The sequence below is a fragment of the Rhipicephalus microplus genome, unplaced genomic scaffold (genome assembly GCF_043290135.1).
Source record: "Rhipicephalus microplus isolate Deutch F79 unplaced genomic scaffold, USDA_Rmic scaffold_200, whole genome shotgun sequence".
NCBI classification, from domain to species: Eukaryota; Metazoa; Arthropoda; class Arachnida; order Ixodida; family Ixodidae; genus Rhipicephalus; species Rhipicephalus microplus.
In genome coordinates, this window is record NW_027464771.1 from 72,501 (window position 1) to 78,673 (window position 6,173).

The following is a 6,173-nucleotide window of genomic DNA, read 5'->3' on the forward strand; positions in this document are numbered from 1 at the left end:
GGGGAATCCCTGTTGGTTTCTTTTCCTCCGCTTAGTGATATGCTTAAATTCAGCGGGTTGTCTCGCCTGATCTGAGGTCGACAGCGGATACATTCGCTTCCATCAACTTCCTGCACGACCGCGTGCGCTCGCCCTACCAAGTGCGCCCGCAACCCTGTACAGGGCCACTTCTTCACAAGGCTGGCAATCGGCTTCCCCGCTGCACGCGTGCGGCGCACAACCGGTGTGACGTGGAAGTGACGGGACACGTTCGTAAACCCATCGCGAACCGAGTACGACGCCCTACCAAGTGCGCCCGCAACCCTGTACAGGGTCACATCTTCACAAGGCTGGCAAGCGGCATTCCGCTGCGCGCGTGCGTCGTCCGAGCAGTTGCGTGATAAACGACCGTGTCGAAAGCCCAAACACCGCCGAGGCCAGTCGCCGCCGCCGCAAGGGCAGCCACGCAGCCTGGCGAGAGGCATCGTCTCGTGTAGCGTCGCCCCCGCCCCAACTGGAGTGGCCCAGTTTTTTGAACGGGACGGGAACTGCGAAGCACTTAGACCGACGGCGGACTACGACGAGAACGCCTTAAGCTTCGCCAACGTTTCGCCAACTCGTGCGGGAGACTTTTTCCGCTTCGCGGCAAGTCGTCGCGCCGTGCTCTCCGCATCAACCGCGTACGCAGCGAACCGCAAACGTCGGGCGCAGCCTCCTCACCTCCCTGCGCTTTGCGCGCGAACGTTCCCTGTTCGCGCGGCAAAGCCTGGAGGAGGCACGGCCCCGCAGCGTGTTCGAGCGCCCGGTCTACGGGACACCCTGCTTACTTCGAGGGCAACAAGCGCAACGCAAGGCTGCGATCTCGCGCACTTTGCGCACGGCTGGAGAAGCTTTGCTGGCCGGCTTTCGCTCCTCGTGTTTACCGTGCGTTAAAGTTGCGCGTCCGTGGCTCTCGCAGCTCTTGCGCGCCCGGTCGCAGAGAGGAGTACGCAACCTCGACCGCACTTTCCCTGCAGGCTTCCTTCCGACTCGAAGTCCTGCGGCGGTCTCAACGAGGTGCCACATCCTCAATGCAGTCGGTCGCCCCCGTTTCGGTTGGGCTCTGGCACGACGGTCGCCACCGTCTCGCCCTTGAGTGGCCGCTGTTGGCGCTCGCTGTGAGGTGTTCAGCGTGCTGTCCGTGTTGCCGACGCGGTCAAAACGAGTCGACGGCTCACGTTCCCTTGTGCGCCGAAGGCTCTCTTGATATGTGATCCGACCCTCAGACAGACGAAGCCAAGGGAAGACCCAAGGCCGCAATGTGCGTTCAAAGAATCAGTGCTCAGTGTGTCCTGCAATTCACACCAAGTCTCGCAGCTGGCTGCGTTCTTCATCGACCCGAGAACCGAGTGATCCACCGCTTAGAGTCGTGAAAAAGTGTTTGTTCAATTCCGTACAGTCAAAACCAAACGTTTCTGGCACTCGGCCAAACAGTGGCCAAGAAGGGCGCTTTTCAGCGCACGCTTGGACTCCAAAACTCTGCCGCGCCTTTTTCGGCTGCCGCAAATCGAGCAAACGGTGTGTTTCGGACGGCGTTTCGCTTTCGCTACTTGCGAGTGCTTTCGTGGTCCACCCCTCTATAAATACTCGGGAGGCGTCGAAGCCGGTTCTCCAAGCCGGACCCGTAGGTATCGTTGTGTGCTCGCTCTCATTGGCCCGCCTAACCAGAAAATGCCTGCGGTACACCCATTTGGATAAGAGTGCACGCAGATGCGGGCCTCGACGGCTACACATTTCCTCGGGCGGCCGCCTCCCGGCCTCCGTGGAGCGCGGGATGCACGGTCCCATCGACAAGCCTCTCCCGTTTTTACCGTGGCGTCGCGGTTCACCACGGCAGGCGGGTCGGTCTCCTCCGCATAAAAAGGGGGACCCCCGCTTTTTGTTCCACGAAATCGCACAAGCTTTTTTCGCATCCACGGTTTGCCACCGCACACCAAAATGCCGATCCGGCTGCCTACTTTAGCCAACAGGTGGAGCCAGGCGCGCCGTACTTGCGCGGCACTTCCCACGTCCACCGAAGTCGGTGCCAAGGACCACTTTCGGCGCCGGAGCCGCGTACGAGCCTACTCGAGGCGGAAGAACGAAGCCAGCAAGGGCCTGGCCGCAAGTGCGTTCAATTGTCGGGACGTCCAAGTCCCTCGTTCTTCCGTGCTTCCTCTTTCGGCAAGTCGTTGCGGCACCTTCCCAAAGCGCGCAGACCCGCTAATCGCGACGAGCGCGACGTGGCCGTGCCGCCTTTCCCTCGGCAGCAAGCAAAACGCCTGGCAACGTCGACGCTCCCCTAACCGCGATCTCGCACCGTGTTTCGTGTGGCGAATTCAAAAGCCGGCCGGCGCTGCTGCAACCATTACGGTCGGTACGCATACGCCGCGGAGGGCGGGACGGTCATCGGAGCGTGCGGTTCCTCCATCGAGTACTGCGCACCTCGGCCGTCGCATCGCCGTGCCATGACCGGCCGCGCGTCAACGCGAACCGGTGCCAGCGAGATCCCTCGCCTGCAAGAACCGACCGGCAGCCTCCGTCACCCGAGGACGCGGAGGCGCTTGCCGCGGACGGCGGGACGGTATGCACTGGTGCACAGCGGACCCGTCACATCGCCAGTTCCTTGACCGACCGCCGACGCTTGTGCCGTTCCTCTCGTACTTGGCAGTCGCCGCGCGATTGTCGGGTCTCGTTCTTGCACGCTCGAACGGTCGGGAGGGCACTCGGCTGGCGTTTCGGGAACGCGCAGCCTCGCCTTCTACCGACGTAACCACGACTCGCCGTTCGCGCTCCGCCGCTCCTGTTTACAGTACTAGGCGGTCCCGCAGCGGTCGGGTCGCGCATTTCGAGCGCTTCGAGCCACGGTGCAGTGGCGGGTCGAAAGCCGACCTATGAGTGCGTTGCGCCGTTTGTACCCGCGTCCGCCACCTGGCCGACCGTCCAAGGTCGCGGTGTTGGCGTCCGCTGGGCGCAACAATTTGTCACGGGGTGCCGCTCCACATTCAGGCAGCCCGGGGGGAAAAGCCGACCCCGCGTCCAAACGGGGTCAGCGGCAGAAAGTGTCGGGCGCAGACGCAGCTGAGGCGCTCACCCTTCACAATCCGTTAATGATCCTTCCGCAGGTTCACCTACGGAAACCTTGTTACGACTTTTACTTCCTCTAAATGATCAAGTTTGGTCATCTTTCCAACAGACCGGCGCAACCGAAAGGCCGCGCCGGACATCGGTCCGAAGACCTCACTAAATCATTCAATCGGTAGTAGCGACGGGCGGTGTGTACAAAGGGCAGGGACGTAATCAACGCGAGCTTATGACTCGCGCTTACTGGGAATTCCTCGTTCAAGGGGAACAATTGCAAGCCCCTATCCCAATCACGAAAGAAGTTCCACGGGTTACCCAGTCTTTTCAGACAGGGATAAAGACACGCTGCTTCCTTCAGTGTAGCGCGCGTGCGGCCCCGGACATCTAAGGGCATCACAGACCTGTTATTGCTCTGTTTCGTGCGGCTAGGAGCCGCTTGTCCCTCTAAGAAGGTTGTAAGGTGCTGGGAACCCCGCACCTATTTAATAGGCTAGAGTCTCGTTCGTTATCGGAATTAACCAGACAAATCGCTCCACCAACTAAGAACGGCCATGCACCACCATCCACCGAATCAAGAAAGAGCTCTCAATCTGTCAATCCTCCCAGTGTCCGGGCCGGGTAAGTTTTCCCGTGTTGAGTCAAATTAAGCCGCAGGCTCCACTCCTGGTGGTGCCCTTCCGTCAATTCCTTTAAGTTTCAGCTTTGCAACCATACTTCCCCCGGAACCCAAATACTTTGGTTTCCCGGAAGCTGCCCGCCGAGTCATTTGAGTAACTCAGGCGGATCGCTGGTTGGCATCGTTTATGGTCAGAACTAGGGCGGTATCTGATCGCCTTCGAACCTCTGACTTTCGTTCTTGATCAATGAAAACATTCTTGGCAAATGCTTTCGCAGTAGTTCGTCTTGCGACGGTCCAAGAATTTCACCTCTAGCGCCGCAATACGAATGCCCCCGTCCGTCCCTCTTAATCATTACCTCGTATTCCAAAAACCAACAGAACAGAAACGAGGTCTTGTTCTATTATTCCATGCAAGTTTATTCAGGCGACTCGCCTGCGTTGAGCACTCTAATTTTTTCAAAGTAAAAGCACCGGCCATCTCGAGGCACACAATGAAGTGCACCAAGAAAGAACCGGCATGATGTTCAGTCCGAGCCGTCGCATCGGGTAGATGCACTACTCGTCTGGAACTGAGATCCAACTACGAGCTTTTTAACCGCAGCAGCTTTAGTATACGCTATTGGAGCTGGAATTACCGCGGCTGCTGGCACCAGACTTGCCCTCCAATTGATCCTCGTTAAAGGATTTAGAGTGTACTCATTTCAATTACGGGGCCTCAAAAGAGTCCCGTATTGTTATTTTTCGTCACTACCTCCCCGTGCCGGGAGTGGGTAATTTGCGCGCCTGCTGCCTTCCTTGGATGTGGTAGCCGTTTCTCAGGCTCCCTCTCCGGAATCGAACCCTGATTCTCCGTTACCCGTAACAACCATGGTAAGCAAGTAACCTACCATCGAAAGTTGATAAGGCAGACACTTGAAAGAAACGTCGCCGGCTCGTGGCCATGCGATCAGCACAAAGTTATCCAGAGTCACCACACAATACGGGCCGAAACCCGATCGATCTTGGTCTAATAAAAGCACCCGTTACCCAAAGGGCTCCAGGCTCACTGCATGTATTAGCTCTAGAATTGCCACAGTTATCCAAGTAGGAAGAAACGATCTAAGGAACCATAACTGATTTAATGAGCCATTCGCGGTTTCGCCTTATTTCGGCATGTACTTAGACATGCATGGCTTAATCTTTGAGACAAGCATATGATTACTGGCAGGATCAACCAGGTAATCGTTCGACTGCGCGTCCGTCCTCGCCTTCGGCGGGCGAGGACGGACGCGCAGTGTGGCACGTTGAGCGTGCCACAAGTCTACGTCGCTCTCAAACCCGCCGAGGTCGTAGAATTTGCGACCCTACTCACGAAATTCCCACCGAGGATACGGCCGCAAACGTACCGCACCTTGGGTAGGCCACGAGTTTGTGCAACACTACGCTGACGGCACAGCACCGAGGTCGTGCGCGCACGCACGGGAAAATTCCGCCGCGGTTTCTGCCGAAAACGTGAGGCACCACGACTCTCCGCAAGTTCGCGTCGACTGCGAAAGACCGAAGTCGTGAACGACGTGTCCGCTACTCGCCGCCGACACGCTGGACACCAAACGTACAACGACTCGACGGCGTCGTAGAGGCCCACGACGCGGTTTTCCTTAACGACGTCTCGGCGTGGCACCGACAGGTTAGAACGGCCGACCAACGTTCCCTGTCCGCCGTTCGGCTCAGTCGAAGGGCTCGGCGACTTCGGCAACGCTGCGAAGCCGCCCGGTGACGCACGCCATGTCCCCATTTTTTTTTTTTTTTCTTTCTGCGTCTGCCGGGGTGCCCCTATAATAGCAGCGATAAGCACCCAGACCGCCGTGGGTCGCTCGCCCCGGCTGACGTGGTTTTTCGTACTCCTGCGGCGGTCGCCGTCAAGCACGTCCAAATACGCTACTTTCGTGGGCGCATTCACGCTCTTTCGCTTCGCCGGAGTGCCAGCACTCACTCTGCCAAAAACGGCGAACATCCGAGCGGCGGTTCCCACTTTTGCGTCGGCGTCGCAAACCCCGCCCCGGCAGACGAGGTTTGCCGTACTCGTGCGACGGTGGCCGGCGGGCACGTCGAAAGACGCCGATATCGTGCGCGAATTGGCGCACCTTGGCTTCACCGGAGTGCCGCCACTGACTCCTCCAAAAACGGCGAAGATCCGAGCGGCGCTTCCCACTTTCGCATCGGCGTCCCGAACTCCGCCCCGGCTGACGCGGTTTACCGTACTCGTGCGACGGTCGCCGGCGAGCACGTGGAAAGACGCCGATATCGTGCCCGAATCGGCTCCGTTCGGCTTCGCCGGAGTGCCAGCACTGGCTCGGCGAAAGACGACGAACATCCGAGCGACGGTTCTCACTATTGCGTACGCGTCGCAAACCCCGCCCCGGCAGACGCACTTTGCCGTACTCGTGCGACGGTCGCCGGCGAGCACGTAGAAAGACGCCGATATCGTGCCGGA

At 58.9% G+C, this 6,173-nt stretch overlaps 3 non-coding genes across 3 annotated transcripts in view; all 3 read right to left on the minus strand.

Annotated features, from left to right (window-relative positions):
• Nucleotides 1-80, minus strand: part of LOC142791987 (large subunit ribosomal RNA) — a 4,027-nt gene extending 3,947 nt beyond the window's left edge. Inside the window, exon 1 of the ribosomal RNA XR_012890564.1 lies at nucleotides 1-80. This exon is cut by the window's left edge and continues 3,947 nt beyond it. This is a non-coding gene — a ribosomal RNA (large subunit ribosomal RNA).
• A 1,154-nt stretch (nucleotides 81-1,234) lies between these two features.
• On the minus strand, nucleotides 1,235-1,387 carry LOC142791981 (5.8S ribosomal RNA). The gene has a single exon (XR_012890559.1). It is a non-coding gene; the product is annotated as a 5.8S ribosomal RNA (ribosomal RNA).
• Nucleotides 1,388-3,105: 1,718 nt separating this feature from the next.
• LOC142791968 (small subunit ribosomal RNA) lies at nucleotides 3,106-4,920 on the minus strand. Its single transcript, XR_012890547.1, has one exon. It is a non-coding gene; the product is annotated as a small subunit ribosomal RNA (ribosomal RNA).
• Between the last annotated feature and the right edge of the window lie 1,253 nt (nucleotides 4,921-6,173).